General features: G+C 46.2%; 1 protein-coding gene across 4 annotated transcripts in view; it reads right to left on the reverse strand.

Moving 5' to 3' along the window:
- The window catches only part of LOC144688352 (DENN domain-containing protein 3-like), a 145,033-nt gene extending 121,066 nt beyond the window's left edge, over window positions 1-23,967 (reverse strand). For 2 of the 4 annotated variants that reach the window (XM_078554808.1, XM_078554804.1), the window contains exon 1: window positions 23,739-23,967. The gene's annotated coding sequence lies outside the window, so the exon portion shown is untranslated. Of the gene's footprint in view, window positions 1-23,616 lie in introns of all 4 variants that reach the window. The other 2 variants (XM_078554806.1, XM_078554803.1) reach the window with 1 other exon arrangement.
- Between the last annotated feature and the right edge of the window lie 255 nt (window positions 23,968-24,222).

Below are 24,222 nucleotides of genomic sequence, written 5' to 3' on the forward strand. Positions count from 1 at the left end.
AAGAAGAGTCACATTGAACTCTGTTAACTCCACTGATGCTGACAGGGCTGCTGAGTTTTTCCAGCACTTTTTGTTTTTATTTCAGATCTGCAGTATTTTGCTTTTATCTTTAGTGAGCCATTGCCTGATGGACCTGAATGGTGATGGAATGAGTTGAAACTTGAGACTCAATGTGGAAATATCCCTGGTGTGATTCAACATTTCATCAGCCTCTGACTGACATCAACTCACGAATAAAGTCAGAGAATGTGGAGCCAGGGGACAAGTAGCAGAATGGATTGCTAGCTGGCTTCAAAAACAGAAAGCGGAGTGGGAGGTAAAGTAGGGGGTTACAGTGAGTCATTCAGAGTGGCAGAAGGTGGGATGTGGTATCCCATGAGGATCAGTGTGGGACATTGCTGTTCGCAATTTACATCAATGATTTGCACTTTAGAATCAAAAACCCAATTTCTAAACTTACAGGTGACACCAGCTTTTGGGGGTTAATTAACACTGAGGAGGACGGCAACCAATTACAGGAAAACATTAACAAACTTCCAGGTATAATGGGCTTATAATTAGCAAATTAATTTCAACATGGGGTAAGTGTGAGGAATTACATTTTGGGTAGAAAATAAGAATCTAAATGAGGCAGAGGAGCAAAGGGGTCTCAGAGGAAAAATCAGTAAAAGTTGCAACTCAGCTTAAAAGGCCATTAAGAAAAAAAAGCAAACCAAACTCTAGGGTTTATTGCTAGAGGAATAGAATTGAAAAGTAGTGAATTATTCTCAACTTACATCAAACATTAGTTTGATTGCACCTGGAGTACTGTGGACTGTTTTGGTCTCCATGCTGTTAAAAGGAGGCACAGGTACTGGTGCAAGAAAGATTTCCAAGGATGATTCCAGAACTGTGAGGTTATAACTATCAGGACAGAATGAAAAGGCTGGGGCCCTTTTCTCTAGAAAAGAGAAGGCTGAGGGATGATCTAACAGAGGACTTTAAAATAATTAAAAGTTTTGATAGAGTGGACATAGAGGGAAGGTTTCCTCTTGTGGGGAAGAGCATATCTAGAGGCTGACAATATAAGATAGTCACCCAGAAATCCAATAGGCAATTCAGAAGAAACTTCTCTACTTCAAAGAGTGGTGAGAATGTGGGATTCACTACCACAAGGAGTGGCTGAGGTGAATGGATTTAAGGGGAACCTGGATATACATATAACAGAGAAAGGAATAGAGGGTTTTGTTGATTTAGTGAGATGAAGAAGGATGGGAAGAGGCTCGAGTGGAGAATAAAGGCTAGAAGGGCCTGTTTCAATGATGTAGATTCAATGTAGTTCTTTGTTTACAGTGAGTTCTGCCAGTTTACCCCCATTTGAAGTTTAAGATTTTCAAATGAGATTGTGTGTAACTTGGCATTAGTGAAATATGCACAGCTTCAGATGTAATTTCTGGGTTTCATCCAAGCACAAATCTCCAGGCCATAATACTTAATTCCTTCCCTACACCATCATTCAGCCATTGACCACTAGCCATAGCCAATTAAAACAAATATATTGACAAGAACTGGAATCTCTTTAGAATCAATGGGGTTAAGGTTTTCAATGCCACATAAATAACAATGACAGATTTCATTTACATAGTGCCTTTAGCATAATAAAACTTCCCAAAGTGCTTTAAGGAAAATTAGCAAAAAAAAAATTGACACTGAACAACATAAGAAGATATTTTGGTCAAATGGTCAAAAGTTTGTTCAAAGAGGCAGGTTCTAAGGAATGTCTTAAAGGAAGAGAGAAAGGAAGGGAGGTTGGGGAGGTTTAGATAGGGAATCCCAGAACTTAGGGTCCAGTCAACGGACAGCCGCTGCCGATGGTGGAGTGATTATAATTGGGGATACTCAAGAGGCCAAAATTGAAGGAGTGCAGAGATCTGAGTGAGTTCTGGGGCTGAAGGAGATTAGTGAGATAGGAGGGGCAAGTCCATGGAGGCGTTTGAAAACAAGGATGAGAATTTTAAAATCGAGGCATTACTGGACCTGGAACCCATGTGGGTCAGCAAACACAGGGATGACAGGTGCAAGTTAGGATACGCGCAGTGGAGATTTGGGTCTGGTTGTCTCTTAATTGCCCTCTGAAATGGCCTAGTCAGCCACTTAGTTGTGTCAAACTACTATAGAATAAAGAACTGTGGGTGTATTTACACCACACAGACTGCAGCGATTCAAGAAGGTGGCACACCACCACCTTCACAAGAACAAATCCAACACTCACACCCAAGAGTGAATACGAGAAAAATTCCTAAAATTTGGGTATGACCCTATATCTGCAAAGTTGCCCACCCCTAAATCAGAACATTCTCTGCATTCCCTCTCCTCCCTAAGGGAGTGACAATCTGCGAGGTTTCCGACGTACAGTCTTCCAGCATCATGTGGGTGTGAACAAGATGACAAGTCGTGGGGGCCTGTGTGATGGTGAGAGAACTGGTCACAGCGATCCTGGTGCCACCTTGACCCTCTGTCCAGCCTCGCCCTTCCTGCCCCTCTTCTTGGTTTACTGTCTCGGGCAGTAATGTCCACTAACTCTCTCCGTTTCTAGGTTGGAGGAGTGGAGGCTAATTGGAGGGGTTGGGGGAGCTCTCCACTGTTCCCTAGGTGGGACAATGGGGTCCTCCAGGCCTGTGTGCCTCAGTTCCATAGAGTGGTGAATGAACCCACAAGGAAATGATGCCTGAAATCTTTATTTGCTTTATATGACGTCCCTGTTGGATACCTACACTGTCTCATTACTGAGAGTAGTTTAGGTTTTCAGCCTCCTCAGCTTTTTGCAGTTAATGTGAAGGAGTCTCAGAGTAGAAGTCTACAGCTTTGTGCTGATAGTTGTAAACATTATACGGGTCCTTCCCACCCATTTGTACTTTTCAGCCAACTTTGAAATTTCTTTCCTTTACTGATATTCTCCAAGGAAGTTTTGAATTGACAGCGGCTGTCAAGATCATAGGAGGCTATTCAGCCCCCCGAGCCTATCCCACCATTCAATTAGATCACGGCTGATCTGTGATCCAACTCCATTGACCTACCTTGGTTCCATATCCCCTGGCTAACAAAGATCTCTCGATTTCAGTTGTGAAATTTTCAATTGGGAGAGAGTTCCAGAATTTTCCACTATACTTTATGTGAAGATGCGCTTCCTGAGATCACCCCTGAATGGTTTAATTCTAATTTTAAGGTTATGCCCCCTATTTCTGTGCTCTCTCCTCCAGGGGAAATAATTTCTCTTCATTGACCCTGTCGAACCCTTTAACAGCCCAATGAAATCGCCTATTAAACTTGAAGGAATAAACCCAGGAATGATGCAGCATACAGATCCCACTCACTTTCTTGGCTTTCTTTTAGGCTTTCTTTTCCCACCTACTTCCATTATTTTTAAGTGTATTTCCATCCATTGTTTTATCTCTACCTTTTAGCCTATTTCAATCCCTTCCCCCCACCCCACCCCCACTAGGGCTATCTGTACCTTGCTCGTCCTGCTTTCTACCCTTAATTAGCACGTTCCTTTAGATAATATTACCACCTTCAACACCTCTTTGTCCTTTTGTCTATGACATCTTTTGGTTATCTCCACCTATCACTGGCCCTCTATCCAGCTCTACCTGTCCCGCCCCCTCCCTTAAACCAGCTTATATTTCACCTATTTTTACTTAGTTCTGTTGAAGGGTCATTCGGACTCGAAACGTTAACTGTGTTCCTCTCCACAGATGCTGCCAGACCTGCTGAGTTTTTCCAGGTATTTTTGTTTTTGTTTTTTCATTCTGTTTTATGTTATCCTGGTTTTAAACTCTTTGAACTGAGCTCCATGTTGGCTGAATGGGTAAATCTACCATGGGGTGCAGTGCGGAGAAGGAGATCCTTGGCTTCATCCAGGCTCTGTAATGATCGCAGCTTGGGACAGTCATTATCAACTATGTTCATCCATCGCCCCTGTACTCACTGGCCTACATTGGCTCCTGGTCTGGCAATGCCTCAATTTTAAAATTCACAACCTTGTTTTCAAATCCCTGCGGTCTTGTTCCTCCCTATCCTTGTTTATTTTAATTTGTTCATGGGATGGGGGCGTCGCTGGCTAGGCCAACATTTATTGCCCATCCCTAATTGCCCTTGAGAACTGAGTGACTTGCTAGGTCATTTCAGAGGGCAGTTAAGAGTCAACCACATTGCTGTGGATCTGGAGTCACATGTAGGGCAGACCAGGTAATGACGGCAGATATCTTTCCCTAAAGGACGTTGGGATTGGTCTTTATGTCAATTGACAATGGTTTCATGGTCATCATTAAACTTTTAGTTCCAGATTCGAACCCGAATCCTGGAGCATTACCTTGGGTCTCTGGATTACTCGTCCAGTGACAATGCCACCACCTCCCTGTAATCTCTTCCAACCTTCCAAGATATCTGTGCCCCTCCAATTCTAGTTTCCTGAGCATTCCTGATTTTAATCATTCCACCATCGCGGCTGTGTCTTTAGTTAAGTACTGGAATTCCCTTCCTAAGACTCTCTACCTCTCTCTCCTCCTTTAAGGTGCTCCTTAAAACCTACCTCTGTGGCCAAGCTTTTGGCCAGCTGTGCTGATTAGTTTCTGTGAAGTGCTTTGGGGCATTTATTATGTTAAAGGTGCTACATAAATGCAAGTTGTTGCTGTTGTCTGCTACACACTGATGCATTTGTATTCTCGTGAGAAGCATTGTACAATATTAAGGCCAGAACACTTCTGAAACTTGCAGAGGCAAATTTTATCAACTACCAGCAGTGGTTAGCTGTCTTCCTCCTGAGTCAGAAGCTTGGAGGTACAAGTTCCCCTCCAGGATTTTAATGCATAATCTTCACTGAGGTTCTCAGTGCCGTCTTGTTGGAGAAGCTGTCTTTCAGATGAGCCATCCAACTGAGTCCCCGTCTGCCCTCTCAGGTCCCATGGTTATTATGTGAAGAGGAGTAGAGAAGCTTTCCCCAGTGTCCTAAGACCAATATTGATCCCTCAGCCAACACCATTAAAACCGGTCACTCAGTTATTTATCTCATTGATCTTTATGGGATCTTGCTGTACACAATTTAGCTGCCATGTTTCCTTCATTATAACGGTGACTACATTTCAATGATACTTCATCGGCTGTGAAGAGCCTGGAATGTCCTAAAGTCGTGAGAAGCGCTATATAAATGCAAGTTTTCCTATTATTGAATAAGAAAATGATTGAATTATTTCTTACCACTGAATCAGAATCGCCAATCAAAGCTCCATGCCCTTAACGCAGTGTAACCCGCACAGTAAGAGCTCATCCGGCTGTGCTAGTCAGATAAACTCAGACAGAATTGGAAATTCCTCCCAGACAAAGAAAGATTTGAAAAAATTCCCAACATCAGCTTTATCTTTAAAAACATAAGAAACAGGGTTTTTTATTTTTGTCCTAATGTAACCGAGTTTTGCTCTATAAACAATCTGTCTCTGCTTCATTACAGTACAGTGAGGCCTCAGAGAGGAAGGTTCCACCGCTCAGTATTACATTCCCAAAAGTTGTGGGAATGATTAGTGTTGAACTTTCATTGCAAAACTGGTTCCAGATTTGGTCATAATTTCCTCCCAGTCGGTGCTGAACTTGCTGCCCTCAGATTGTGCAAAAACATCTGAAAACTCAGCGAAAGTTAAAAACGAAAACGAAGCTGAATGGCATTGTTTGAACATCGCAGAAACAGGCCATTCGGCCCAGCCTGACCCTGCTGGTGTTCATATTCTACATGAGCCTCTTCCCATCTCACCCTGTTGACCTGTCAACGTTTGGTGGCCAGAATTTTTTCTGGCCCCTCCAGCCGGCGGGATCTTCCTGTCCCGCCGAAGCGGGTGGACGTTTGAATGGCCGCACCCGGTGCGGGACAGCCTGGCCGAGATGGGGCTGGGAAATCCCAGCCTAGGTATTTATATAGTCCCTTAATGACCCGTTGAGCTTCATGGGGGCATTATGAAACAAAATCTGAGACACATAAGGAGACACTAGGGCAGATGACCAAAAGCTTGGTCAAAGAGCTAGGTTTTAAGGAGTATTTCACTGGAGGGCTGAGAGATAGAGAGGTGGAGAGGGAATTCCCAGAGATTCCAGATCTCCACACACACCAACTGACCTGCTGAGTATTTCCAGCAGTTTCTGTTTTTATTCCAGAGTTTAAATCCTTGGCAGCTGAAGGCACAGCCACCCAGTGGTGGAACGAATAAGATCAGGGATCCTCCGGACATCAGAATTAAATGGGCACAGAGATCCTGAAAGGTTGTAGGGCTGGGTGGGATTACAGAGATGAGTGGGGGGATGGAGGGGACGGGTGGTGGCAGGAGGGTGAAGCCATGGGCGCATTTGAAAACAGAATTTTAAAATCAAGGTGTTGCTTAACCAGGAACCAATGTAGGTCAGTGAGGACAAGGTGAACATGTTCATGATGAAAGCTCATCTCAACTTGAAACAATGGACGGAACCTTCCGGTCCCACAGCAGCGAGGAGCTTGGCGGGTGGGGGGAGATTAATTTGGCAAGAGGCCAAAAATCAGTTTCCCGACAGTGGGATGAACTGTAGGAATTCTGTTCTTGGGACTTTAGTGGTGAGCCCAGTTTCCCAATGAGCAATGTCAGGAAGCCTTTACACGTGTAGTAACATGTCCCATACGTCTATTAAAAGGCCAGCTCGCTGGAATTAATTTCTCCCCTTAAATTAAGCTCCCCGCCAGTCAGAAATTTGAACATTCACACTTGCGACTGTATATAAGTGCCGTGCACCTGGTGAGCTTGACTTCTTCCATGACTGCGAGGTGAGTTGACGCTGCTTTGGAGACTGCTCACAACTCTCAGCCGGGAGGACAGCCTGAAGGCTGGACATGGGAGGCATGCAAAGGGTGGAAGGGAGGTAGGCTGTCTGTGGAGGGAAGAGACTGTCCGGGGCAGGGAGGGAGGCAGTGAGAGAATGTGAGGGTGTAGCAACGTGGGATGGAGGGAAGGGTTTTCCTTGTTGGGTCTGGGGGTCCTGTGGCTGGATGGGGGAGGGGTGTTTCTGGGCAAAGATGGTGGGAGAGAGATAGTCCTAGTGGGCAGAATTGGTTCTGTCAACAGTGGGGTCCTGGGGGCTGAACTGAGGGTACTGACAGTGGAGGGAACAGTCACAGTGAGAGAGGGTGCTGGGATGCGGAGGGGCGGCGGGTCCAGGGTAGCTGTAGGTTTCATGGGGAGGGGGTATCACGGAAACGGATGAAACAGGTGACCCAGATAATGGGAGGGGTCAAGGTCAGGGTAGGCATGGGGGCGGTAAATGGTGTAGGCTCAAAGGGGAGGGAAGGCATGAGGAGGTGGATGGTAATAGGGTAATGGGCGCATGTTCAAGGGTGACATGGGAGAGAGGAATAGTTATATTGGGTGGGTTGAGGGTGATGGAGAGGAAGTTGATGGGTGACAGGGAGAGGGTAGAAGGTTGTGGAGCAAGTCTTGTATGTTACATGCACCATTTTCATTTCTCAACTATGTAACACATAGGAGCACTACAGACCGAGCTGGTTGAGTCCTAAAGGACATAGCTGCTAGACTGTGTCTGGAGCAGGTGGTGAGGGAACCAACAAGAGAGAAAAACATACTTCACCTCATCCTCACCAACCTGCCTGCCGCAGATGCATCTGTCCATGACAGTATCGGAAGGAGTGACCACAGTACAGTTCTTGTGGAGACGAAGTCCCACCTTCACATTGAGGATACCCTCCATCGTGCTGTGTGGCACTACCATCGTGGTAAATGGGATAGATTTTGAACTTATCTAGCAACTCAAGACTGGGCATCCATGAGGCGCTGTGGGCCATCAGCAGCAGCAGAATTGTACTTGAACACAATCTGTAACCTCATGGCCCAGCATATCCTCCACTCTACCATTACCATCAAGCTAGGGGATCAACCCTGGTTCAATGAAGAGTGCAGGAGGACATGCCAGGAGCAGCACCAGGCATACCTAAAAAAGTGAGGTGTCAACCTGGTGAAGCTATAACACAGGACTACTTGTGTGCCAAACATCATAAGCAGCAAGTAATAGACAGAGCTAAATGATCCCACAACCAACGGATCAGATCTAAGCATTGAGGTCCTGCAACATCCAGTCGTGAATGGTGGTAGACAATTAAACAACTCACTGGAGGAGGAGGCTCTACATATATCCCCATTCTCAGTGATGGAGGAGCCCAGCACATCAGTGCAAAAGACAAGGCTGAAGCATTTTCTATAATCTTCAGCCGGAAGTGCCAAGTGGATGATCCATCTTGGCCTCCTCCGGAGGTCCCCAGCATCACAGATGCCAGTCTTCAGCCAATTCCATTCACTCCATGTGACATCAAGAAACAGCTGAAGGCACTGGATACTGCAAAGGCTATGGGCCTTGACAATATTCCAGCAATAGCACTGAAGAATTGTGCTCCAGAACTTGCCGTGCCCCTAGCCAAGCTGTTCCAGTACAGCTACAACACTGGCATCTACCCAGCTATGGGGAAAATTGCCCAGGTATGTCCTGTACACAAAAAGCAGGACAAATCCAACCTGGCCAATTACCGCCCCATCAGTCTACTCTTGATCATCAGTAAAGTAATGGAAGGGGTCATCAACAGTGCTATCAAGCGGCATTTGCTTAGCAATAACCTACTCGCTGATGCCCAGTTTGGGTTCTGCCAGGGCCACTCAGCTCCTGACCTCATTACAGCCTTGGTTCAAACATGGACAAAAGAGCTGAACTCCAGAGGTGAGGTGAGAGTGACGGCCCTTGACATCAAGGCAGCATTTGACCGAGTGTGGCATCAAGGAGCCTTAGCTAAATTTGAGTCAGTGGGAATTCGGAATAAAGCTCTCTACTGGTTGGAGTCATACCTAGCACAAAGGAAGATGGTTGTGGTTGTTGGAGGTCAATCATCTCAGCTCCAGGACATCACTGCAGGAGTTCCTCAGGGTAGTGTCCTAGGCCCAACCTTCTTCAGCTGCTTCATCAATGACCTTCCTTCCACCATAAGGTCAGAAGTGGGGATGTCGACTGTTGATTACACAATGTTCAGCACCATTCACGACTCCTCAGATGCTTAGAAACAGTCCATGTCCAAATGCAGCAAGAACTGGACAATATCCAGGCTTGGGCTGACAAGTGGCAAGTAACATTCATGTCACACAAGTGCCAGGCAATGACCATCTCCAACAAAAGAGAATCCAACCATCGCCCCTTGATGTTCAATGGCATTACCATCACTGAATCCCCCACTATCAATATCCTGGGGGTTACCATTGACCAGAAACTGAACTGGACTAGCCATATAATACTGTGGCTACAAGAGCAGGTCAGAGGTTGGGAATTATGCGATGAGTAACTCACCTCCTGACTCCCCAAAGCCTGTCGACCATCTACAAGGCACAAGTCAGGAGTGTGATGGAATACTTCCCATTTGCCTGGATGGGTGCAGCTCCAACAACACTCAAGAAGCTTGACACCGCCCAGGACAAAGCAGCCTGCTTGATTGGCACTACATCCACAAACATTCACTCTCTCCACCACTGATGTACAGTAGCAGCAGTGTGTATAATCTACAAGATGCACTGCAGGAATTCAACAAGTCTCCTTAGACAGCACCTTCCAAACCCATGACCGCTACCATCTAGAAGAACAAGGGCAGCTGATACATGGGAACACCAACACCTGGAAGTTCCCCTCCAAGCCACACATCATCTTGACTTAGAAATATATTGCCGTTCCTTCACTGTCGCTGGGTCAAAATCCTGGAACTCCCTCCCTAACAGCACTGTGGGTGTACCTACACCACATGGACCGCAGCGGTTCAAGAAGGCAGCTCACCACCACCTTCTCAAGGACAACTAAAGATGGGCAATAAATGCTGGCCCAGCCAGCGAAGCCCACATCCCGTGAATGAATGAAAAAATATGTAAAATTGCGATACCTCACAGTGGGAGGAAGGTCTTTTTGGGTGGTTGGAGTTCAAGGTCAGCACAATTGACCAGCCAAAGGGACACCCTAATAATCAGGAGGCCGCTGCTGTCAGAGGCAGGGATTGAAGGGAGGGAGGGAGGTGGATGCTTCCAATGGGCACGGCTTGTGGAAGGCTGCCAACTCCTGACTCCAAACCTCCATCCTCCCAGCTGAATGGTCATGGCTGACAAGGTCTCATGTGGTTAGTCTTTCTATGCTGCCAAGGCAATGGTCTCTCGATAAAGACTCCAGGTTAGTGGAGGCAACCTGAATAGTGTCAGAGGGGGTGGTTCTCGCACATGGCTCTCACCATCTTGGTCAAAGAGCATTGTGTCCATGCATGGTCATGTATGATTGGGAGGAATCCCCAACTCTGGTCCTCCAGGATGTTCTTCACCTGGAAGGGGTGGGGTGGGGATACCATGTCTAGACGGAAGCCAGGCACAGGGCTTAGCAATGGCTTGGTGGCTCTAGGATTTATTACTTTGATTTATCCACTGAGGCCTGGATGATGCAGTCTCTGGGCAACTCTGCCTTTCTAGTGGTTGTGGTCCAGATGAGGAAGGGGAAGGCCCATAGCAGATAGGCACAGGGCCAGGAGGAGCAACAGCCTGAGCAGCAAGAGGCAGCAGGGCCTCAAGGGGGTCAGGATGCTGGTGAACAGGGCCCACTGCAGGGGTGATCAACGGCCCGGCCACGGGTATATCACAGGCAGTGCAGCTATCTACAGATGAGTGAAAGGAAATCCCTGAGGTGCCTTACAATGCCCCGGATTGTGGTTGCTCACATCTGGCAGCTTCTGTGCCATAAGGACTTGGAAGCATTCCCATGCTGGTGAGTGCTGTCTTCCAGGACTCCACAGGGGACCTGTGCAGCATCTCCCAGTCAGCAACGTACAAGCGCACCCAGGAGGTGTACAGGAGAGCACACCAATTTGCCCAATTCCGCATGGGATCCCAAAAGCCAGGCTGCAAGACCATTGTGCTTTGCAGCAATCGCAGGTTTCCTGCTATTGGATGCCCCGGATCATCGTTGTCTGCTGCTCCCTGCACAGCCTCGTGCTACAAAGGGGGATGTCTTGGCTGAGGGACTGGCGGATTGGGATATGTCCTCCGACGATGAGGACGGGGAAGAGGATGGAGTTGACAGGGACCAGGATGTCGCTGGGCCACATGCAGAGGTCATTGCAGGGATATGATGCGGCAGACATCATAAGTGATATCTGAGTGTGAGGCTGTGACCCGTCATTGTGGACACCCCGGCCAAGGTAAACATCTTCCCTGCATGGACCCTGCAGAGGCTGTTCGAACTGCTGATGTTTCACATGGATAACACTCAGCAGGGCCCAGCACACAGGCCCCTTCTATTCTCTCTCTCCTCATGGATTAAGACCCCTGTCCTTCAATGATGTCTGATGCAATCTGGTTGCAAACCCTCTATGCGAGGTCGACTGCCACCCTTGATAAGGAGACAAAGAGGCCAAAGTTGGTACCTACATGGACCACGACAATTGGATCCTTCCCCTCTCACTGTAAGTTCCTCTCCAGCCCTGAGCAGATGTCCCGAACCCTGGCATCAGGCGGGCAACAGAGCCTTCTGGACTCTCGCTCTTTGCTGCAGAGAACAGTGTCAATCTCTCTCATTAATCTTTCCCCTACTACTGCTACATGCCTATTTGCTCTCCCTGCTTGAATGGCTTCCTGTACCATGGCGCTATGGCCAGTCTGCTTACCCACCTTGCAGACCTCACTTTCAACCACGCATGTTTTGAGCATCTCAAACTTGTTTGACAATTGCAAAGTCTGAGGCTCCTTCACTCCTGTCTGCTTGGCCCCATTACCTTTCTCACTGACAGTCACAGTTTTACATCCAGTTTGAAAGAGAGAAAAGTGGGTCACTTGCACAGATCAACATGTGCCCCCACACACACACCCTGGGTTACCCCCCTTCCCCAATACAGCCCTCATCCTGCAGCCTCTTCCCTTGCCTGAGGCCACTTCTCCCCCTTCACCAAGCAAGCCCCAGCGCTGGAGCCATTGAAAAGTCACCCACATATGACTGATCTGGTAGGTAGAGACCTGCCATGAGCCCTCCTACAAGCGATGTGGCGCTGCCTGTGAAGCCTGGTGCTGATGACTGCGAGCGCTGCCCGAAGCAAGGTCGGCAAATAGACCTTGAAATCGTCAGTGAAGTGCAGCTTGCTTATGTGCTGTTGTGAAGCACAATTCTGGCAGGCAGGCCTAACAATGATATGCTGATGTATTACAATGAGGTTCCTGACGTCCAATGGCAGAGAATGTGGCCCTCCATCGCAGGCTGAGTGGACGATCGAGAGCTGGTTTCATGCCGCTGTGAAACTGATTGCGCCATATTGTGCGCCTACGCCACCAAACATGTCAGATGCCAGCGGGCATGGAAAATCCCGGCCTAACTATATTCCTACTATAAAGAAATATTCTGAGGGGAGGACCCATCATCCTTGGTTAACTAAAACTTAAGGAAAGCATCAAACTTAAGGAAAAAGTATATAACTGTGCGAAGATGAGTGGCAGGTCAGATGACTGGTCAGAATATAAAGAACAGCAGAGAATGAGCAAAGGTTAATCAGGAGAAAGAAATTAGAGTATGAGGGGAAGCCAGCTAGAAATGTAAAAATAGATAACAAGAGTATTTAAAAAGGGAAAGAGTAAGTAAAGTGAGTGTTGGTCCTCTAGAGAGTGACAATGGGGAGTTAATATTAGATAATAAGGAAATGACGAATGAAATGGACAAATGTTTTGCTTCTGTGTTCACTACAGAGGATACAAAAATCATTCCAGTCATAGCTATAAATCAGGAAGTGGAAGGGAGAGAGGAACTTGGTGAAATTATAATCACTGGGGAAACAGTACTGAGCAAACTGATGGAGCGGTGGGCTGACAAGTCTCCAGTGCTGATGGATGACATCCTAATGTCTTAAAAGAGGTGGCTAATGAGGTAGTAGATGCGTTGGTGTTAATTTTCCAAAATTCACTAGACTCTGGAAAAGTTCCATCAGACTGGACAAGTAGTCAATATAACCCCCGATTCAAGAAGGAAGGGAGGCACGAAACAGGAAACTATAGGCCAGTTAGCCTGACGTCTGTTGTGCGGAAGGTGCTAGAATCAATCATTAAGGAGGTTAGTGCTGGGTACTTAGAAAAATTCAAAGTAATTGGGAAGAGTTAGCATAGTTTTGTGAAAGGAAAATCATGTTTAACCAATTTTTGGAGTTCTTTGAAGGAGTAACATGTGCAGTGGATAAAGGGGAGCCCTGTAGACATACTGTACTTGGATTTCCAGAGGGCATTTGATAAAGTGCCACATCAAAGATTATTATGGAAAATAAAAGCCCATAGTGTATGGCAGAAAACAGAGTGGATGCATAAACAGGCCATTTCCTGATTGGCAGGATGTAGCAAGTGAAGTCCCGCAGAGGTCTGGTCTGGGGCCTCAACGCTTTATAATTTCTATCAATGGGCAGGATTTTACGCATCGGCGAGCGGGGGCGGGGCCTGCTCGCCAACATGTAAAATGACGCACGGTGACGTTGGACGGAACTCCCAATGTCACTGAGCCCCATTTAAATTTTCAGGAAGGCGGTTGTGCAGTAAAATCAGCTGCACGCCCACCGAACTGTCGATGGCCAATTGACATTAAATTAAAAATTTTTTTAATTTTAATAACGTTTTTGTGAAAATTATGGACATGTCCCAACTCATTGTCACATGAGCGGACACGTTAGGGAAATTTTATTTTTCTAGTTTTAGCTTTTTGACATTTACAGCCGATCTCCCTGAGGCTGCACTTAGCCTCAGGGAGATGAGTGCGCTCTTTCCTGCGCATGCATGAAAGAGCGCACTCTCGATTTTGGGATTCCCCACCTGCACAGGGAGCGCATACAGCTGGGACTGAATTGGCCTGCCCACGTAAAATGGCGTCGTGCCCCCAATTGGGGGCGCCGATCGGAAGCACACCTGAGCATGCCCGTCATTCAACTTCCCCCCCCGACAGGGGGAAAGTTCAGCTCAACTACTTAGATGAGCAGAGCAAAGGCTTGGTAGCTAAATTTGCAGATGACATAAAGATAGGTAGGAAAATATGTTGTGAAGAGGACATAAGGAGGTTGCAGATGGATATAGGTAGGTTGTGTGGTCAGGCAAAAATCTGGCAGATGGAGTATAATGTGGGAAAATGTTCTTCACTTTAGTGGGAAGAACAAAAAGCAGAGTATTACATAAATGGAGAACTGAAAAATTCCGAGGTGCAGAGGGATCTAGGTGTTCTTGTGCATGAGTCACAAAATGTTTGTATGCAGGTACAACAAGTGATTAAGAAGGCTAGTGGAATGCTATCCTTTATTAGGAGAGGAATTGAACATAAAAGTAAGGATGTAATGCTTCAGTTATACAGGACATTGGTGAGACCACATCATGAATACTATGTGCAGTTCTGGTCTCCTTATTTAATGAAGTATGTAAATGCACAAGAGGCAGTTCAGAGGAGGTTTACTAGATCGATATCTGGAATGAGTGGGTTGTCTTATGAGGAAAGGTTGGACAGACTGGGCTTGTTTCCACTGGAGTTTAGAAGAGTGAGGAATGACTTGATTGAAGTATACAAGATCCTGAATGGTCTTGACAAGGTGGACATGGAGAAGTTATTTCCTCTTGTGGGTGAGTCCAGAACTAGTGGTCACTGTTTTAAAATTAGGGGTCGCCCTTTTAGGGCAGAGATGAGGAGAATTTTTTTCTCTCAGAGGGTTGTGCGACTTTGGAATTCTCTGCCTCAGAAGGTGGTGGAGGCGGGGTCATTGAATATTTTTAAGGTAGAGGTAGATAGATTCTTGTTAGATAAGGGAATAAATGCTAACCGGGGGTGGATGGGAATGTGGAAATTGAAACAGAAACAGATCAGCCATGATCTTACTGAATGGTGGAGCAGGCCCAAGGGGCTAACTGGCCTACTTCTCTTTTTTCATATGTTCGTATAAACAACAAAGAGATAAATATAAATGACATAGATGACTATGTAGGGGGTAGGATTAGTACGTTTGCGGATGACACATAGATTGGCCAGGTGGTTAACAGTAAGGTTGAGTGTCTTGGGCTACAGGAAGATATAGACGAGATGGTCAAATGGGCAGATAAGTGGCAGATGGAATTTAACCCTGAAAAGTGTGAGGTGATACACTTTGGAAGGAGTAACTTAACAAGGAAGTATTCAATAAACGGCATGGCACTAGGAAGTTCTGAGGAACAAAGGGACCTTGGCGTGTGTGTCCATAGATCTCTGAAGGCAGAGGGGCATGTTAGTGGGGTGGTGAAAAAGGCATATGGGACACTTGCCTTTATCAATTGAGGCATAGATTACAAAAGTAGGGAGGTCACTGGAGGGGGTGCAGAGGAGATTCACCAGGATGTTGCCTGGGATGAAACATTTAAGTTATGAAGAGAGGCTGGATAGACTTGGGTTGTTTTCGTTGGTGCAGAGAAGACTGAGGGGCGACCTGATCGAGGTGTACAAGATTATGGGGGACATGGACAGGGTGGATAGGGAGCAGCTGTTCCCCTTAATTGAAGGGTCAGTCACAAGGGGACACAAGTTCAAGGTGAGGGGCAGGAGGTTTAGGGGGGATGTGAGGAAAAGCTTTTTTACCCAGAGGGTGGTGATGGTCTGGAATGCGCTGCCTGGGAGGGTGGTGGAGGCGGGTTGCCTCACATCCTTTAAAAAGTACCTGGATGAGCACTTGGCACGTCATAACATTCAAGGCTATGGGCCAAGTGCTGGTAAATGGGGTTAGGTAGGTAGGTTAGGTGTTTCTCACGTGTTGGTGCAGACTCGATGCGATGAAGGGCCTCTTCTGCACTGTGATTCTGTGATTCTGATTCTGTGAAATGACCAGGTATTTCTATTTCAGTGATGTTGGCTGAAAGATAAAAATTGGTCAAGACGCTGGGGAAAACTGCCTTGCTCCTCTTCAAATAGGCATGTGGGGTCTTTTCCATCCACTAGAGAGGGCACCACCAAGAAACGTCACAGTGAAAATACCAGTGTGTCACACATATCAATGTGAATTTGGAAATGGAAATACCATTGTGTCACATGGATGTGTTTGAACCCTAAAATGTCATGACCTGGGCACATGATCACTGGGCTATGCAATTTTTTCCTGGCAATTGAGACAATCCTTCCTGGGTAGTTTACGGACACAGAAAACATTGTCCTTATTGTAAAGCCGTGCATTTGAATGTACAAGTTGCTGCAAAAATTATTCAAGTGCACAATTTTGTCAAGCGTGTTCATTAATTAATAGGAAAAAAAGCTTTCATGGAATGTCCAATTATCTTTTATTTTCTGTCCAGTTTTCTATGTATTAATTTCTTCCTTTGTAATACATTTTTTGATCCAAGTAATTTCTTGAAAGTCCTTTATCTTGGTACTTGAGTGGGTATGATATGACTTGCTCTAAGAACACAATGGCCCCAGTATTGTAGGTTTGAAACCCTCTTCTCAATGGAACTGCTCGTTGCAATGTTTGTTAACATGGCCTTAGGATGGCTCTTCCTCAGCTTTCATATCCCTTCAGATCTGCCTTCTCCATTGCCTGGCAGCTGTGCTTCATCGGGGAGCATTCTAACCTCATTCTATGCACTTGAGCACATGATCTATACTGACATTCCCAGTGTAGTACAGAGGGAGTTCTGTCCTTCAGATGAGATATTAAACTGAGGCCTTCATCGGCCCTCTCAGATGGATATAAATGATTGCACCAAACTATTGAGTTCTCTCCAGTGTCCTGGCCAATATTTATCCCTCAATCACTAAAAGAGATTATCTGGTCATGATCATATTGCTGTTTGTGGGAGTTTGCTGAGCATAAATTAGCAACTGTGTCTCCTACAAAACTACAGTGGCTATACTTTAAAAATATTTCATTGTCTGCAAAGCACATTAGGACGTCCTGAGGTTGCAAAAGGCGCTATAGAAATGCAATTCCCTCTTTTCAAGCTTTCAACATTACTTTTGAATCTGCTTTATAACAAAACATTTTTCTAATCTCCCCTGTGGCTCTTTAGCTAATTACCTTAAATCCATATCGACTGGTTAGCAATACTCCTGCCACTAGAAACTGTTTACTCACACTCATGATTTTGAACACCTCAATGAATCTCCCTAACCTTCTCTGTTGTAAGAAGAATATCCCCAACTTCTCCAGTCACTCCACATAACTGATGTCCCTCATCTCTGGAACCATTCTAGTAAATCTCCTTTCTACCAACCTCAAGATGCATTGCAGAAACCCACCAAGACTCCTTCGACAGCACCTTCCAAACCCATGACCACTGTCATCTAGAAGGACAAGGACAGCAGGCACATGGGAACACCACCACCTGGAAGTTCCCCTCCAAGCCACTCACCATCCTGTCTTGGAAATATATCGCCGTTCCTTCACTCTCGCAGGGTCAAAATCATGGAACTCCCTCCCTAACAGCACTGTGGGTGTACCTACACCACATGGACTGCAACCCTGTAAATTTCTCATTGTCAAGTACCTGTCCAACTCCAATTTAAAATTATTTATGGTATCAGCTTCCACCATGATTTTGGGCAGAACATTCCGACAACTCAGAGTGAAGAATTTTATCTCAAATTCCCTCTAGATCTTTTTCCAGTGACTTTGGGTCTAGGACCTTTGGCCATTGGCCCATTTAATTAGAGGGAATCATTTTTCTCTTTCAACTCAATCAAAACCTTTCATCATCTTGAAAATGTGTTGGTCAAGCTATTGTTTTTATTCTCTCGTGGGATGTGGGCGTCGCTGGCTGGGCCCAGCTAATTGCCCTTGAGAAGGTGGCGGTGAGCTGCCTTCTTGAACCGCTGCAGTCCATGTGGTGTAGGTACACCCACAGTGCTGTTAGGAAGGGAGTTCCAGGATTTTGACCCGATGACAATGAAGGAACGAGGATATATTTCCAAGTCCGGATGGTGTGTGGCTTGGAGAGGAGCTTGCAGGTGGTAGCGTTCCCATGTGTCTGCTGCCTTGCCCTTCTCGTTGGTAGCTGTCTAAGGAGGTGAATTCCTGTGGTGCATCTTGTAGATAGTACACACTGCTGCTGCTGTGCATCGGCGGTGGAGGGAGTGAATGTTTGTGGATGTGGTGCCAATCAAGTGGCTGCTTTGTCCTGGATGGTGTCAAGCTTCTCGAGTGTTGTGGGAGCTGCGCTCATCCAGGCAAGTGGGGAGTATTCCATCACACTCCTGACTTGTGCCTTGTAGATGGTGGCCAGACTTTGGGGAGTCAGGAGGTGGGTTACCCACTGCAGAATCCCCAGCCTCTGACCTGCTTTTGTAGCCACAGTATTTATGTAGCTAGTCTGGTTCAGTTTCTGGTCAATGGTAACCCCCAGGATGTTGATATCCCAGCAAGTAAGCATTTAAATTTTTTATATGCTTCAGCATTCCTTTATCTTCACTTCAGATCCCTTATCAAAAACTTAACACATCCTCATTGAGCTGATAATAAAATCCACAGACTGAAGACAGTTACAGAAATTCATGAATTTTCAAAGGTCTGTGAACACTCTCCTGTGTGGGCTTTCACACCACACTGGCCATATTCCTTTTGACAGAGGTTGCCTTCCAAGAGTAGCTTTTGTTCACATAGGATGGTCAAATTTTCATAAATCAAAACTAGGACACGTTGAAAAGCTTTGGGATGATGGGGCTCTGTGATGTTTGACATGTTGGGTGACCAATGGCAGGAGTCTTGGGGAAGGGCAGCTGAAGATAAGAGGTCATTTGATGACATCTCCCGGAATATGTCCAGCTAGAGTTGGCAACCCTGAAGACACTCAGTTATTGAAGTCAACAGTTACAAAACACAGACTAATGTTTCAGCGTCTTTTCTGTTTCATTTTCTGAAACTAACTGAACCAAGACTTTGTTTGTCACAAGTTCCCAGAATGCTGGCTTCCACTCTAACTGCACAATGCAATGCACAATGGGAAGATAAAATCTCCATTCAAAAACCTCATTTATTTTCATTTGCACACTGGGTTCTGACAACAGATGTTTTCAGCCAGAAGCTGGATTTTAAATTAACAAATGTTCCTCAAGTGTGGGAGATTTTGTTTGCAATCAGAGCCACAGGCAGTAAAGCAAGCAATCTTTGCCACTGAGAAGTTTGGTTGAACGTGCCATGGCTCAACCGAACTTGCCTGTCACCTTCCTCAGCGCCGATTGGTGGTTTTCCAACAGGTGCCAGGCTGCCACCTGACTACCCACGAGGGCATTACAGCATTAGGCTTGCTTTAGGGGCCCCACCCTTCCACATCCCTCCCCACCCCACCGCCCCCAATATCCCTCGCGTAAGCCAAATAATCTCGTCAGCACCCACTATCACACATTCAAGTGTAAAGTGGGGAGGAACAGGCTGAGCCAGTGGATCGGTGCACCAGAAATAGTCATGCCAACATGAGTCATGCCGTACAAGGGCAGACTGGCACAGGCCAGGGAATACTGGAAGATTACTGTGAACATTGAGTGAGTTGCTATTCTGGGAGGGAGTTGGGAGTGAGATGGGAATGTGCCATGTTTTTTGGGGGGGGGGGGGGGGTGGGGGGCGGTTGGGGGGATAATTTTCCCAGTACTGGGGAGTGTTTCTATTGAAACTGAACAGAGCAAATCTAGTCCGGCCAGTTACCCATGTGCGTGTATGGGACGCCATACACGCCAAAGCCAAAAATAAACCCTGCTGATTTCCTGGCATAATTCACAATTCCTTTACACTGCACTTTAACCAGGAAATGACAACTAGCGCTCCACCAAGACTTGTCACTGAGAACAACCAATATCGAGTGGGAGGGTGTTTCACACCACTCTTTAAATGTCCCTAAATTATTCCAGCTGTCCTTTTCATTCCTGATACCACTTCCTGTTCGCCCAGAGCTCGGGCACCCGGCGGAAATGGATTGTGTTTTGCGTTGGGAAGTCAAGCAGGGCTTTATATTTTGGCTTGGTGCCAGTTCAGCTCGAGGACCACAGCCCAGCGACCTCTTCAAGTGTGGCTTGAGATTGGCGGACGCCACTCTCGACCTTGCCCAGTGGCTGATTCCCTCCCAGCTCCGGGTGCTGGTGAGAAGGATTTCTGTGCACGCGGGAACACCCGGCACAGCCACTTAACGGCCGGCAAGCGGGCGGCATTCCGATTCCAGAGCGGGAGGTTCTTTTGGGTTTCCCGACAGTAAATGGAATGTGAGGGGCAGCCTGAAGGGGAAGGGTATCCATGACAGGAAGTGAAGAGACCCTGATTTCCCAAGTGAAAGGAAAGATGAAAAGCTAATGGAAATCCCTGAAATGGTTCATTTAAAGGAAAATCCTAAAACCAGGATGTTTGAACAATTTGGAGAAGCCGGTCAGGACACCAGGGCCTTTTAACGAGAAACCGGGACTTTTAACAACAAAGTGGGATATTTAACGAGAAACCAGGACTGTCCCGGCAAAACCGGGGCATCTGGTCACTCAATGCATACGGCTCTTTATCAACCCTGAACTCTTACAGACACTGAACCACAATGACGATTATGCCACACATTTCCTGTTTCTTCATGAAGATAAAAGACAAATAATTTACAGGGTGGTACTCTGCTCACACAAACATTCACACTATGTTCCAGTGTGTTATGACTTTGTCAATACTTAACATTTTTAAAAACTGAACAAAAGACTTCAAAAGATGGCTCTCCGAGGGACACCTGACTTCTTATGTGGATTGAAGCCACTCCCCTGTCTCAAGAGGGAACAAAAGGAACCTTCCAGACTGATGTTGAGTCAATACCTTTTCCTGAAACTAATTCAGAAGCGTATTATCAGCTGAATGGATCACTCAAACACAAAGACAATGACTGTCTCAAACTCTCAAGGTGTCAAAACAACAACACAGGATGTGTGACAAACACTCCACCCTTTGTTTAGAAAAAAAACCTCAAACCTGTGCAAGTCACATTTTGGTTGCCTGCTTAAATCAGCAAGAAGGTGCGAGCCGACAGAGTTCCACCAAAAGCCATTGAATTATCTGTGAGCCAAGGTAATTAACAGCAAATACCTTGAAAGTGGGAGATTCAAACAGAAAAAGACTCCCCCAAACTGTTCCAGTTAAAGTTCACCTGAGAATCAACCTCCTTGAAATTCGACTACAAGAGACCTCACAACCTGCTGATAATCCTTTACAAGACCTTCACTTCAACTACAAAGCATCAACTGCATCTAAGAAATTATAGGATTGCCACAAAAGAGACTGAGATAACTATAAGCTGTAGCAGTATTCACCTTCATTTGTATCTAATCTTTGTATGTGAGAGAGAATGTGTTGGATAAGTGAGTGAAACATTTTGTCATTTTGGGGTAATTCTGTGATAATAAATAACAGTTCTTTTTAAACTCACAAAAGCTTGCTGCTTAATTATTTAATTGGGACACTCTCCGACTAACTTTAAATTAGCACAAAGATAAACCAATGGCAGTCCCATTTGATTAACCCTTTATTGTGGCTATTTTATTTCTACCTGCCTAACTCTAGATTCAATAGCCATCGCTGATCCAGTTTCATGCCTCATGTCCACACCCACCCCCACAGTAACCACGGTCTGAATTTTGCGCTCATCGGGCGTGTGATTGGCGGGTCCGGGAGCGGACAGGAAATGGGCCCCTGACCGCGATCGGCCCCCAAATGCAATTTCATGCCGACTGGCTAATTAATGGGCAGCCAGCATGAAAAGTTCCCTGAGAAAGGCTCAGCACTGCCAGTGGGGGTGGGGAGAGGGCGAGTGCCGACATCACTGCGGCTGCTGGTGAGCACTTTCAGTGAGCTCCCTGAAGGCAGACAGATGCCCCAGGGAGCTGCAGACCTCCCAACCATAAAAGAAAGCACAGAAAGCAAAAAAAATGTCCATGCAGTACAATCAAGAGGCTGAAAACATACCTCATTAAAATAAACAATCCCCAGATATTTATTTTTATTTGAAATCCTAACGGAGATTTCATCCCGCCCTTGGATGAGGTTTGATCAACAATGTAAAGGCCGCCTGGCCAATCGGCCCGTCCGCCAACTGTAAGGTTGGACAAGCCACAAAAAATCGCTTACAATTCGGCCGTTAATGAGCTTAATTGCCCACTTAGTTGTCGGCGGGAGCTCTTCTGACTTATGTGTGCACCCACCAAGCGAAATTCCGTGCAAGTGCGCGATGACATTGGGATGCTTGCCCGGTGTCGTCTCGCAAGATTTTATGCCTGTTTGAGTGAGGAGTGTGGCCGCCCGTGGGATGTAGAATTCTGGACCATGAGATAATGATGAGGAGATTTTTTTAAAAATTCATCCACGGAATGTGGATTTCGCTGGCTGGGCCAGCATTTATTGCCCATCCCTAGTTGCCCTTGAGAAGGTGGTGGTGAGCTGCCTTCTTGAACCGCTACAGTCCATGTGGTGTAGGTACACCCACAGTGCTGTTAGGGAGAGAGTTCCAGGATTTTGACCCAGTGACAGTGAAGGAACGGCCGATATATTTCCAAGTCAGGATGGTGAGTGACTTGGAGGGGAACTTCCAGGTGGTGGTGTTCCCATGTATCTGCTGTCCTTGTCCTTCTAGATGGTAGTGGTCATGGGTTTGGAAGGTGCTGCCTGAAGAGGCCTGGTGAATTCCTGCAGTGCAGGAGATGAACCTCACCCTGACCCAGGGGAACTGAGGCCAGTTGTAATATCTGTGCTGTTGCTCAGGCCAAGAGTAATGGATGTTATGGAGCAGGCATTGAGAATGGGACTACTCCTCAAGTTTATCTCTCATCACCAGCATGCCAGCGCCCCCACCCACAACTGCTACGCCCACCAATGAGCTTGTATTATGAATTATGGAAATATTGCTCTTGGTGTAAACATTTCTTTACCTCGGTTTCATCAATGCAAGAGAAGTGAAATAAATACTCGATTTTGGACCTGGATCTCCCACTCACAATCTCTCACAAATACAGACACATTCACTCACAGATACACACTCACTCAATGACATGCAATCTCATACTCACACTCACAAACATTCACTCACACAGATTCAAACACACTCACCTGTACGCACACTCAAACAAACACACACACATACTCCAACACACACAGACACACTCACTCACAAACACACTTACCACTCTCACAAATACACACTCACATAGGCACACTCGCTCACTCACATACACACACACGCATACACTCCAACACACGCACACACACACACACATATACTCACTCACACACAGACACACTCACCACACTCACACACACACAGATACATTCACATCGGCACACTTACTCACACACACGCACACACACAGACACACACTGACACATACACTGACACACTCACTCACTCACAGACACACATACTGACACACACACTGACACACTCACTCACTCACACACACACAGACACACACGCACTGACACACTCACTCACAGGCACACATACTCACTCAGATTCACACACACAGATGCACACATGTGTACACGCTGCTATAATTGACCCAATGATATATACATAGATGCGTACTCACTGAAATCTTCAGAAAACAGAATTCAGAGTTGAGATGGGAGAGCTGGCTGTGAGTAGGCTGTCTGCCAAGTTTGAATTCTTTCACTTTTCCATAACAACTTTTTCTTTTAAATCTTCCATTACCTGAAGAGTAGAGACAACCCAGCGATTACAGATCTCCAGTAATCGTCATTACAAGCAGCTCTGAGATACTCCAGTCACACATTCAGCTGTCTGGCAGGTTTGGAAAGTGCATCGATTTCTACTCTGGGCCCAAAATTAATCCAAGGGGTGTTCACAGCCCCAGCGCTGGGACAGAACAAGGATGTGAACTTTATAACATTAATCTGCAGACTAACTGATCCAGTACAGACACTTCCGGGAAGACAGTAAACCAGTGTATGGGTGGGTAATTCAGTTCCTGTCTAACGTCCACCAGTTCTGTCCAATTAATCGCACTTCCCTTTTTCAGCAGAGAGTAAAGAAATGATATAACTTTTTGGTGCCGTCTCTTGAAAAATCAGGCAGCTGCAGATGGGCAGATAGCTCAGCAAACTCCTTTTCTGGTCAATGTTTAGTAGTTTGATAACTTCCTGTTCAAATCCCTGGATGATTTTAGCCTCTTGGA

The sequence above is a fragment of the Cetorhinus maximus genome, chromosome 13 (genome assembly GCF_964194155.1).
Source record: "Cetorhinus maximus chromosome 13, sCetMax3.hap1.1, whole genome shotgun sequence".
Classification (NCBI taxonomy): Eukaryota; Metazoa; Chordata; class Chondrichthyes; order Lamniformes; family Cetorhinidae; genus Cetorhinus; species Cetorhinus maximus.